This window comes from Trichosurus vulpecula, chromosome 8 (genome assembly GCF_011100635.1).
Source record: "Trichosurus vulpecula isolate mTriVul1 chromosome 8, mTriVul1.pri, whole genome shotgun sequence".
Lineage (NCBI taxonomy): Eukaryota > Metazoa > Chordata > Mammalia > Diprotodontia > Phalangeridae > Trichosurus > Trichosurus vulpecula.
The window spans coordinates 133,055,973-133,069,749 of record NC_050580.1 but is presented as its reverse complement, the minus strand read 5'-3'; the positions used below and the strand labels follow the sequence as shown (position 1 = coordinate 133,069,749).

The window sequence follows — 13,777 nt, the reverse complement described above, 5'->3', positions numbered from 1 at the left end:
CTGGTGTTGACCCCTGCTGGCTCTGCCCCTCTGGGACTAATGAATTTCTACTATTTGACCACTGAAGCCCCACTTCTTTCTCTTCTGTTCCAGCATTTTTTTTCCCCAAGGAATTCTCTGGGTGAGGGGGGAGGGATTAGAGCCATTTATCTGGCCATTATGTCTCCCGGAAGTTCAAGAATCTGCCTTTCATTCCTTCAGGCTGCAAGCCTCAGGAGTCAGTGTTTCACTCCGGTGGCATTGTGCTGCCTCTCATCACTTCCACAGACTGCCGTCCTGTGTTGGGAGGCCTGGGGATCTCCGTGGTTTCGGGCTGCCAGCTTTCTCCCAGCCTGTCTCCCACGTGGGTTTCCCGGCCGGCCACTTCTGCTTTGGTATGGAGCAGCTCTGCAAACCGAGCACTCTCTGAGCCTACAGATTCGTGCCTTTGGCCTTTCAGACTCTCCCAGCTTGGAAATTTGCCCCACTCAGACTGCTCGCAGTTTGTAACTCTCTCAGATCTGCTCAAATTCACTTTTTTATAGGAATCTGATAGACCTTGTGAGAGAGCTCCGGTAAGATGCTGTTTTCATCCGTCCATCTTGGCTCTGCCCCCTCCAGATCATGTCTATGGCCATACCACCCTGAATGCGCCCGATCTCGTCTGATCATTAGCGTCTTTACAAGATATATGATGAATTGATTCAAATTTATGAGAATAAGAGCCATTCCCCAGTTGATAAATAGTTAAAAGATATGAACAGGCATTTCTTAATAAAAGAAATTCAAGATAGTCATGTGAAATAAATATCCTAAAAAATCACTAATAATTACAGAAATGTAAGTTAAAACAACTCCAAGTTTTTACATTACTCCCATCAGATTGACAAAGTTGAAAAATGAGAAATAAGTTGCAAGGGCCTTTGGAAAACAGGCACATTGAGGCATTCTTGTTGGAACTATGAGCTATGACACAGCCATTCTGGAAATCAATTTTGGAACTATGTCTCTAATGTTACTAAATTGTGCATATCTTTTGGCTTAGCAATACAACTACTAAGCCTTTTCTCCAAGGATATGAAAGAAAGAGAGAGAGGTATTATATTTACAAAAATATTTATAGTAGCTCTTTTTGTAGTGGCAAAGAACAAGAAACTAAGGAGGTATTCTTCAGTTGGGGAATAGCTGAACATATTATGGTCTATGAATATAATAGTATAAGATTGTGTACAATAATTTCTTTGAAAACTGAGAGAACTTATCTGGAATTATGCAGAGTAGAGGAAGCAGAACCAGAAGAACAATTTATACCGTAATATCAACATTATAAAAAATGAACAATTTTCAAAGACTTGGAAAGTCTGATCAATGAACTGATTAATGAGGGCCAATGTTAAAGAATACAACCTATCTCCTGACAGAAGGATCATGGACTAATATGGAGAATGGGACATACATCTTTGAATATTGCCACAATGAGCATTTATTTTGCTTGACTATGTTTATTTTTAACAAGTATTTTGATTTTTTTCTTCAAATGGGTAGGGGAGTTGGAGGGAGAAAAATAAATGAATGATATATTTTTATTAAAAATTTAATTTAAAATAAAGTAAAAATGATAAGAAAAAAATCACATCTTAAAAATTAAAGACTCCCTGAATACTATGACTAAGCAAATAATTTGGATGTCATATTTCAAAAACAAAAGATCCACCCATAAAACTCCCTAGATCTATTAGTACCAGAAATAAAAGTAAAAAAGAAGAGTACATTAGTCAGCTCATGAAAGAAACTCCAAGTTGAAAACACCCTAGTTATGTCCTGAGCAAAATCCAGATCTTTCAGGTCAAAGAAAAAATATTTCATGAAGCCAGCAGAATTCAAGTACTAAGCAACTGTAATTAGATAGTAGGACAAGGTACTAGACAAGATTATTTGGCTACTACTTTAAAGTAGAGAAAATTTCAGATTATTATAGCCAAAAAGAAAAAGACAAAACACAGAATAACTTACATAGGGAAAAAAACAAAACAGTATAATTCTAAGAGGGGAAATGGTCTTTTAATAGGTTGGGGACTTTAAAGCATTTCTGGTAGAAAGATACAAATTAGGCAGAATCTTTAAAGCACAAACACAGATCTAAAGAAAATAAAAGAAAAATTTAAAGGTAAACACATTTAAGCAATAGCAAAGGCCTAAATGATAATTTACTGCTTATATTCTAACTGACAGGGAAGAGAGATGTTCTTTCAGACTCCAGCTCTCTTTAAGGGTCACAAAGAAAATTTTAAAAAGAAAAGAAAAGACAGAAAAGGAGTGTCAAGTTTGTTTTATTGTATCTTGTTGGGTTTTGATTAAGAAAGAAAGGGAAGGGAAAAGAAATATACTGCAGAAGAAATGAGGAAAAGGAGAGGAACTAAGTAGGACCTATAAATATGAGGCTTAAAAGAAGACTGAAAGATGGAGGAAGGGATGGGGTATCATATATCACATGCATTTCATTCTTATTCAAATGTAAGAAAAAGAGGGTTCAACACAAATAATGAATTAAGTTTAGTAATACATTAAATGGAACAGGAAAACTTGCAGTGATAAGGCCAGGGAAGATGGCGGAGTGAATAGTCACAAGCAAAATAAATTTCACCTTTGGTGAGTATATCATAAAGAGGGGACTAAAAGGAGAAAAAAAACGCAAGAACTGGGTTATGGATTAGATAAAGAGGACAGAAAAGGGGGATATGATTACTTCAATTAGAGAACATTGAGGTTGATCATATTTCTTCTTTTTTATCATTTTCTTCTTTACAAAGAGGAGATCGAGAAGATGGCAGTGGGTAAGCAGGGACTAGAGTGAGCTCCATACTGAGTCCCTCCAAAAACCTATAAAAAATGGCTCTGAACCAATTCTAGAACGGCAGAACCCACAGAAGAGCAGAGGGAAGCAGGGCTCCAGCCCAGGACAGCCTGGATGGTCTCTGGGTGAGGTCTATTCCACACGGAGCTGGGAGCTGGGAACAGAGTGGAGCAGAGCCCAGCCTGAGCAGCGTGGAACAACCAAACTTGGAGTCGGGCAGATATGTGAGAATATGTGAGCTGCGGCAGTTATCAGACCCCTCGACCCACAAACACCAAAGACTGCAGAGAAGGTTAGTGGGAAAAGCTGCGGGAGTGGAAGGAGTTCGTGGTTCGGCTTCCAGCCCCGGGGGCAGCGGAGGTGGGGCAGCTACAGCTGTTGTTACTTCCGTCTCCAGGCCCAGCTGGTGGGAGGAATTAAGTGGCGGATCAGAGCAGGAGTGCACAGCCTGTTGAAGATCTAAGCCCAGTTCAGGTTGGGGGTTGGGGAAGGAGCAGTGCTGGTGTGGCAGAGCTGGCACCTCCCTCCCAAACGTGGAACATAGAACTCGTTAGTCTACAAGCAGTCATACCCCACTGAAAAACTCAAGGGTCAAGTTAGTTGGTTGGGAATATGGCCAGGCAGCAAAAGCACACCCAGATTCAGTCTCAGACTTTGGATTCTTTCTGATTGGGGAACAGGGCAACCAGAATATATGCCATCTTGCAGTGGGGGGGGGGGTGGAAATGGGGAGAAAATTTGTAATTCAAACTGTTGTGAAAATCAATGCTGAAAACCAAATATGTTAAATAAATGAATAAATAAACAAAGAGAAGATCGAGAGCACAGAGAATAAAATGGAGAGAAAAACACAATTAATAGTCACAACCATGAATGTGAATGTCATGAACTCAACCATTAAACAGAGAAGAATAGTAAAAAGGTTTAAAAAGCAGACTCCAACAATATGTTGATTACAAGAAATACATTGAAAAAACAGAGTTAAGATGTGAGTTAGGAGCAGAATTTATTATTCCTTTGATGAATTTAGAAAAACTAGGGTGAAAAATCAAGATTTTATACAAAATAACATTAAAAAGAGATGTACTTAAAAGATAAGAAGCTACATCATGCTTAAAGATAACATAAGTAATGAAATAATTTACTTTTATATGCATCAAATGGTATAGCTTCTAAGTACTTATTAAAAAGCTAATTTAATTATAGAGACAAATAGCAAAACCGTAATAGTTGGGGACTTCAATGTGACCTTTTTTAGTCAAATCTTACAAAAGGATGAAGTTAAGCAGTTAAATCTCTGATTAGAATTTTAGGAAGATAAGATACAGTATATCTCCTTAGATTACTGAAAAAAAAACAAAAATAGGAGTCTAAAGTTTCAATGTGCCAAAATGGTTAGAATATAGCCAAAGCAGTCCTTAAGATAAAATTCACATCCTCAAACATTTTTGTCCTGCTTGTGACAGCAGCTTTTGAGGCTTCTAGGTAACATAGTGGATAGAGTATGGGATCTAGAATCAGGAAAATTTGAGTTTACATCCTGCTTAGATGCCTACTAATTGTATGACTCCAAGTAAATCATTTAACTTCTTTTGACTTTAGTTTCTTGATTGGTAAAATGATGGGGTTCAACTCAATGAATTGTAAGGTGTATCAGTCTTAAAGGAAACCAGGAAATATAATAGGTGTCCAGGAGGGGTCAGAACATTTCAAGGACAGGGGAAAGCTGGAAAAGGCATGGAGGCATGAGATGGAAGACTTTTGATCAATGTAGCTAAATCATAGAGTTCATGGCAGGAAACAAATTGAGACAAGACTGGAAAGGTAGAATATATGTTCCTTGAGAGGAGGTACTATATTTTGCTTTTTTTGAAACACCTGTTAATAAAAGCTTGCTTACCATCACTTCCCTATTTTGTGAATTCTAATGGCTCCCTGTTGCCTCCAGGATTAAATGTAAAAATTATCTCCTTTGTCTTTAGATCTCTTCACACAATGTGGTTACAATGACTTTTTTCAGGTTCATTATGTTACTCTTTCTCTTGTGAGCAAAATTGACTTCTCTCAGTTTCTCCCACATGGCTTGACGTTCATCTCTGTGTTTTTGTATGAGCCACCTCCTATGCTTACAATATATTCATACCTCAAATTCTCCTTAGAAATTACCTTTCTAACCAAGAAAACTATTGAATTAATAAATAAAACAAAGAGCTGGTTTTATGAAAAAACCAATAAAATTGATAAACCTTTGGCCAATTTGATTAAAAAAAAAGAAAGAAGAAAATCAAATTACCAGTATCAAAAATGAAAAGGGTGAGGTCACCTCTAATGAAGAGGAAATCAAAACAATAATTAAGAATTATTTTGCCCAACTGTATGCCCATAAATTTGACAACCCTAGAGATATAGATGAATATCTACAAAAACATAAACTGCCCAGGTTAACAGAAAAGGAAGTAAAATTTCTAAATAACCCCATCTCAGAAAAAGAAATTGAGCATGCCATCAATGAACTCCCTAGGAAAAAATCTCCAGGGCCAGATGGTTTTACATGTGAATTCTATCAAACATTTAAAGAACAACTAATTCCAATACTTTATAGACTATTTGGGAAAATAGGTGAAGGAGTCCTACCAAATTCTTTTTATGACACAAATATGGTACTAATACCCAAACCAGGGAGAGTCAAAACAGAGAAAGAAAATTATAGACCAATTTCTCTAATGAATATAGATGCAAAAATTTTACATAAAATATTAGCAAAAAGATTGCAGCAACTCATTACGAGAATAATACACTATGACCAGGTAGGATTTATTCCAGGAATGCAAGGCTGGTTCAATATTAGGAAAACTATTAGCATAATTGACCATATCAACAACAAAACTAGCAGAAACCATATGATCATCTCAATAGACACAGAAAAAGCCTTTGACAAAGTACAACACCCATTCCTACTAAAAACACTAGAAAGCATAGGAATAAGGGGAACCTTCCTCAAAATTATAAATAGCATCTACCTAAAACCATCGACAAGCATTATTTGTAATGGGGATAAACTAGATGCATTCTGAATAAGATCAGGGGTGAAACAAGGATGTCCATTATCACCCCTATTATTCAATTTGGTTCTAGAAACATTAGCTGTAGCAATAAGAGAAGAAAAAGAAATTGAAGGAATTAGAATAGGAAAAGAAGAAACTAAATTATCACTTTTTGCAGATGATATGATGATTTATCTATAGAATCCTAGAGAATCAAGTAAAAAAACTACTTGAAATAATAAACAACTTTAGCAAAGTTGCAGGATATAAAATAAACCCACATAAATCCTCAGCATTCCTATGCATTACTGACAAAGCCCAATAGCAAGAGATAGAAAGAGAAATTCCATTCAAAGTTACTGAAGGCACTATAAAATATTTGGGAGTCTATTTGCCAAGACAAACCCAGGGCCTATATGAACATAACTATGAAACACTTTTCAAAGGAATAAAATCAGATCTAAATAAATGGAGAAATATCAGTTGCTCATGGTTAGGCCGAGCTAATATAATAAAAATGACAATTTTACCTAAATTAATCTATCTATTCAGTGCCATACCAATCGAACTACCAAAAATTATTTTACTGAACTGGACAAAATAATAACAAAATTCGTTTGGAAAAACAAGAGGTCTAGAGTATATAGGGTATTAATGAAAAGACATGCTAGAGAAGGCGGCTTAGCCATACCAGATATTAAACTGTACTACACAGCAGCAATCATCAAAACTGCCTGGTACTGGTTAAGAAACAGGGGTGTGGATCAGTGGAATAGGATAGGTACACAAGTAGGAGAAATCACCAAGTTTAGCAATCTACTCTTTGATAAACCCAAAGAGGCCAGCTTCTGGGCTAATAATTCACTATTTCACAAAAACTGTTGGGAAAATTGGAAAATGGTAGGGCAAAAACTGGGCATAGACCAATATCTTACACCATATACCAAAATAAAGTCAAAATGGGTTCATGATTTAGGAGTAAAAGCTGATACTATAAGTAATCTGGGAAAGCAAGGAATAGTTTACTTATCAGATTTATGGAAAAGTAAAGAATTCATGACCCAACAAGAGATAGAGAGCATTACAAAATGCAAAATGGATAATTTTGATTATGTCAAATTGAAATGTTTTTGTACAAAAAAAAGCCAATGCAACAAGAATTAGGAGGGAAGCAGAAAATTGGGAGAAAGTCTTTGCAACTAGTATCTCTGATAAAGGCCTCACCTCTAAAATATACAGGGAACTGAGCCAAATATATAGGAATACAAGCCATTCCCCAATTGAGAAATGGTCGAAGGATATGAACAGGCAGTTTTCAGAGGAAGAAATTAAAGTTATCTATAGGCATATGAAAAAATGCTCTGGATCACTACTGATTAGAGAAATGCAAATCAAAACAACTCTTAGATATCACATCTCTCCTGTCAGATTGGCTAAAATAACAAAACAGGAAAATGATAAATGCTGGAAAGGATGTGGGGAAATTGGAACATTGTTGCATTGCTGGTGGAGTTGCAAGCTGATCCAGCCATTTTGGAGAGCAGTTTGGAACTATGCCCAAAGGGCTATAGATATGTAAATACCCTTTGACCCAGCAATACCACTTCTAGGGTTGTATCCCAAAGAAATCACTCAAGTGGGAAAAGGACCCATATGTACAAGGATATTTATAGCAGCTCTTTTTGGAATTGGAAATCAAAGGGATGCCCATCAATTGGGGAATGGCTGAACAAGCTGTGGTATATGAAGGTGATAGAATACTATTGTGCCATAAGAAATGGGGATGATGCAGACTTCATAACAACCTGGAAAAACCTACACGACATAATGCTGAGTGAGTGGAGCAGAGCCAGGAGAACGTTGTGCACAACCACAGATATATGGATTCCGTGAGGACCAACCCTGACATACTGCGCTCTTCTCAGCAACCTAAGGTGCAAGGGCAACTACAGGGGATTCACGATGGAGAATGCTATCTTCATCCAACTATCTTCATCAAACTGTGAAGTTTGAATACAGATCGAGGCGCACTACATGCTTGCCTTTTTTGCTTCTCTTTTCTTTTGTTTTTGGGTTGTTTTTTTCTTTTTGGTTCTGTTTCTTCTTTCTCATGATTCATTCCATTGGTCAAAATTCTTCTCCACAACTTGACTAGTGCATAAATTAATTCAATGCGAAGTTATACATGACAGTTATATGAGAATCCATGCCATCTTGGGGAGGGAGTGGGGAGGGAGGGGAGAAAATCTGGAACTCAAAACTATGTAGAACCGTGTGTGGTAAACTAAAAATAAATAAATAAATGAAAAATTAAAAAAAAATAAAAAAAAAGAAATTACCTTTCTTTGTTCAAGTTGAAGCTTAGGTACCACCTTCCATACAAACATTCTTGATTTGCACTGCTAATATCCTCTTTTATTAACTACAATGTACTTAAGTATCTTTTATTTAATTTGCATTGATTCTGCATATATTTATTTAATACAGTTATATGATGTAAAGGAAGGAATCCAATGAGGGCCCAGATTAGAAGCATACCTGTGTGGTGAGCTTGCTTCATGACGTACATGATGATTTTGTATCCAGGGGTCTTCACTTCAGACCATGAACAGGTATTCTCTGCTTTCCTATCCATTTGGTGAATGGTACACGGCGAGGAAACAGCTTTTTGTAGGCTTCTGAGCCCAAACTGAGTGTACACTAAAAAGGTATTAATGCAATTATCAGGTTTCTAATCGTGGAGGTGTTGTGATTCTAAAAAATGGTGAGATCTTATGTATTATGCCACTGCGTGGCTAAAGTGGGGAAGAAAAGATCACTGGATTTGAGGAAATGGAGGCTGCTTGAAGGAGTAATGAACACAAATATTGACATCCCCAAAAGTAATAGAAGTAGATGGCCACGGAAGTAAGACTATAAAAGCCTTTGGAATAGGTCAGGTATTTAGAAGATAACAGGATAGAAAGAAAGTAGAAGATGAATATATCTCATCATACTCTGGAGTTGACTGTGCTAACATAAGAATTTTTTTCCTGGGAATTTCAGAAATATGAGTCAGGAAATTCCTGTCAATGCATGGTTGTGTATTTGGCGTTTGAAGGTGGTCAGTAGGATATATACCCTTACCAAGATGTGAATTCTGCTTAGGGGAATATCAATGATGGGTTATGAAGGGATTGTCGTCTTCACCCAGTATGGTAATTTGAGCTAAATGGAATTCTTTGGCCACAAGAAAAGAAGCACTTAATTTTTAAAAACTTTAAAAAGTGGAATTCTTCTGAATAAAATATTTCTATTACTGTGCAAAGCTCACAAGCATTGCAAACAGAAACTAGGGATTGAAGTGACAAGGATTTCCCTCTCGTCCAGATCAGGGAGGGTCCTTTCATGTCCAGATCAGGGAATGAAGGAACATGTGATGAACTAGTTTAAGTCAACTTGTTTAAAATGTTTCCACTCGTGTTAAATCTAACTGGCTTTTATACACACACACACATACACACACACACATATATGTTTATAATATGTGTATATATATACACATATATATATATGTGTGTATATATATATATATATAAATATTCAGAAGTGTAGGAAATGGCCATGAAGAGTACAACAAGGCAACATGATATAGTTGGATAGATTTTCAATTCCGCCACTGACATGTACTCATGTGAATATGGGCAAGCCCCCATGACTTCCCACTGCCTTATCATGAGCTTCCTCATCAGCAAAATAGGCGTAATGCCACCTGGAATCCTACCTCACATAGTTGTTATAAGGCTCAAAGGACATAACATCTGTAAAATGCTTTGCAAGTTACACCATATAAATGTCAGGCATCATTAACAAGCACAATGTGGGGTTTTTGTTTGTTTTTATTTTTATTTACTCTTTTTATGAGATTATGTAGGAAGACCGCAATTTGAAAAGTCTAAGGAATATATCTATTCAAATTATAAGTGTATTGTCAATATATTCACCTTTTAGGAAGGGGTTGTGATGAAGAAGAAGAGATGATTATATCAGGCAGAGGGTGAAGGGGAGGATAAGGGGCAGGAAGTGACTTTTTACTTCATTCAAAAGTACAGATTTGCAATTTGGGAACAAAGGGAAAGTTAATGATATTAAATGATTTTTAGAAGTCTGAAGAGACATGAGCCGATTGTTTGGCAGTTAATTATGCTACTTTCACATTACCCCCCTTTTTTTTCCAGATGTTTGTCCTTGATCTCTCTGAGGCTAAAACAGCAAGTTATAATTGAATCATTCTAAATAATCCACAGTGAAATAGATAGGGGGTGTTGCTCACCAGGCCACAGAAAGTTCAGTGGAGTTAGAAAGGATAGTAAAGCCTTTTGAGTCGTGTTTCTCAGCTGGTTAAACTCATGCAGGGCTAGGATCCTGAAAAGAAAGCAGAAGTATCACTTCCTACTTTTGTCTATCATCCTTCCTTCCTCCCTCCTTTTCTCCCTCCCTCCCTCCCTTCCTTCCTTCCTTCCTTCCTTCCTTCCTTCCTTCCTTCCTTCCTTCCTTCCTTCCTTCCTTCCTTCCTTCCTTCCTTCCTTCCTTCCATGTCTTTATTTCTTTGCTCTGGACCTGGAGTCAGGAAGATCTAAGCTCAGTTCAGACTCAGACACTGTGTCTGAGGGCAAGTCATTTAACCTCTGTTTGCTTCAGTTTCCTTATCTACAAAATGACGATGATGATGATGGTTATGATAAAAATAATAGTAGCACCTACCTGGATTTTTGGCGGGATCAAATGCTGTAATATTTACAGAATGACTGGCACAGAATAAGCACCATATAAATGTCATTTATCAATGCTATTATCATTATTATTGTTTTTCTTCTTTCTTCCTTCCTTTCTTTTTCCCACCTTCCTTTCCCTTTCCTCCCCACCCCCCATAATTGTAGAAACATTTCTATTCTCCCAAAGAAGAAAAAGGTTGGAAACATTTATATATATATATACACACACATTATATATATATGTATATATGTACGTGTGTTTGTGTGTATATACATATATATGTATGTGTGTATATATATATATATATATATATATATATACATACATATATATAATGACTAAATTCACTGGTTAATTTCTGAGGTATCCAAGGGGCATTCTAAAGGCCAATTGAAAGACAAAACAGAGATCAGTTATAGTTGAGTATTCCCTCATATCTTATACCCCTTCGTAAATTGAAGAGAAATGGTCAGAACACCATGGCTAGAGTTGTAGGCATGTAAAGCCTTGGGGTGGGGAATGAGGCAATTACCAGCATAGTTCCATTACAATTCACTTTTGCCCCAATAATCTGCATGTTGCTCGGGCAGAAAAAAATCTTGGGGTTTGAGTTATTTCTATACTTGTCTGGATTCTCTAATTCTTTTATGTGTATGATTAGTGTCACAATCTCAATTAATTATGAAAAGAGAAATATTGTATCATATTTGAATCAAAAGCATTGTAGGAGTTCTTTTAGAATCTCACAGAAAGAATGAGAGAGGCAGAGCAAAGTGATTAAAAGAGAACTAGACTGATAGAATAGCTGCAAAGAAGCAAGGGGGTGGGGCAGGGTGCTGCTCTCGCAAGGGCTGCTGGGGACCATACCAAGGCTTCTACTTCTGTGGCGGACCTGATGTCTGTGCCTGGGCTCCAACACAAAAGCAGAACTGGGAGGAGGGTGGCTTCCCTATTCTGTGGCAGATATGCTTTGGAGAAAATCCCTACATCTGGATGACCAAATAAAAGTATGGAAAAGAATGCAAAATTTGTGTCGAGCAGTTTACAGAGTTTTGTTGGTTTTTTGGGGGTCACATGCATTTTAAGAAGACTGACTTGTGCCAAACCTACAGCAAGCTTGAAAGTGTTTGTCCGACTTGCCTTTTAGAATATGTCTTACCTATGCAGGTCTGTGATGCAGCATTGTCCTTTAAGAATGGCATGCCTAAGTCTGATGTGAATAACGAACACTACATCCAGAACACTGAGTGGGATGCAACTTGGCCAGTTGGTACCAGTGACAAGCTGCTCAAACTGGCTCAGACCACCCCTTACTATGCAGAATCACCCTCACATTTGTTACTTCTGGGTGAAAGGAAAATGTAGAAGAAAAAAAGGGTGTCTGTACAGACATGAGAAGCCTGAAGAAACTGATGATCCTTTTGCTGATAGGAACATCAAAGATCACTATTATGATATTAATGATCCTGTGGCTGATAAAATGACCTTCAGCAATGCCTCCCCTGGATCCACCAGATGAGAAGACCATTACCATACTGTACATTGGTGGCCTTGGCGATAGAATTAGTGAGACTGATCTCAGAAATTTTTTACCAATTTGGTGAGATCCCAACCATAACAGTTGCAGAGACAGTGATGTACTTTCATCTAGCTTGCTACAATGCAAACTGCAGAGATAGCTACTGAGAAGTCCTTCAACAAACTGGATTGTAAATGGGCACAGGCTTAATGTGAAGTGGGAAAGATCCCAGGCAGCCAGAGAAAAAGAAAAGGAATAAGAAGGAACCTCAGACTCTGGAATTAAACTGGAGCCTGTCCCACGATTTCCTGGAGATCTTTCTCCTCCTCCAGCAGCTGAAGATGCCTCTGCCAATCATTTTAATCTTCCTCCCAGTGGTCGTCCAGCACTAGTTAATATTGCCCTGTCCCCTGCTCTTGAGATTGCACTCTACCTCCACCCGGTTTTGGAGCAAACATGTTCCACCCTATGGGACCACCACCTCCCTTCGTGCAGGTTCCATGACACATCCACTATCCTTCTCAGGATCCCCAGAAAATGGAGGCTTATTCAAGAAAGCACAGTAGTCCCTAACATTCTGCTCCAGTGGTTAGGCTTTCAGGAGGAAAGGCTATTTAGAAATGTAGTAAATCTTAGAGTTAACAAAAAAAAACAAGCAAACCAGAGTTGAAGTAAGGAGAGGAGATCTGGGGTCTGATGATGATTTTTGAAGGAAAATTTACTACACAAACACACACACACACACACACACACATACTGTGTGTGTATGTTATCACATATTACAGCCTATTGATGTTAGCCCATCATATCAATTTCAGTTATTATGTTTCTATAATGATTGCACATTTTAAAATAACCTACTAATTGTCTCACTGATTTGGGCTCTGAGTACACGTACAAATGGTTTTGTTTTTTGGAAAGATGAGAGGAAATACTTATATTTAAAAAAAAATTAAATCCAGGTAAATGCTTGAATTCAGGAAAAAAAAGTAAAGAGTTTCTGGTTCAAAATGGGTTACTGAATTGAATAGATCTCTTCCTATCCACTGTCACTTAATCTTTGACATCATGTATTTTGGCAAAGATGCTTAAGAAAGTGAGGAAAAATCTGCCTATGACTTCATTCTCTGAATGTTGTCCCCTATTATCTGGTGCCAAGAAACTTTAGCAGTGTTTTATAAATTTACCCTCTCTTAGAAATCACCTCAAGAAATCATATTTTTCCTGTTTGTGAGAAAAACCCAAATTCCCTTCCCACTCACCCCTCCCCCCAAATACTGTGAAATAAGGTTACACTTGGAGGGTTTGGAGATATAACCCCATTGTGGGATGTCCCAAACCCAGCAGGAACTATCTTTCCTGCCATTTATTCACATTTTTACACATGCTATAACTATCTCTACATTAGCAGGAAATTCCTTAAACTAACTCTAACATAGAGTTCAAAAGTGATTTTTCAAAACAAAAACTTCCACTCTACAATTTTACTTTACATTGCTCAAATACTTTTTGCTCTAATTTTGTGAGTTGGCTCCTTTCTATAAAACATTTGACATATAAAGATGTGCATTCCTGATGGACAGATAGAATCCTCTTATTCTTACTTTCTATGAGTCACAGGACATA

General features: G+C 37.4%; 1 pseudogene; it reads left to right on the top strand.

The window, feature by feature from the left end:
- The first annotated feature begins 9,037 nt into the window (after positions 1–9,037).
- LOC118829626 lies at positions 9,038–12,724 on the top strand (annotated as a pseudogene).
- The last annotated feature ends 1,053 nt before the right edge of the window (positions 12,725–13,777 follow it).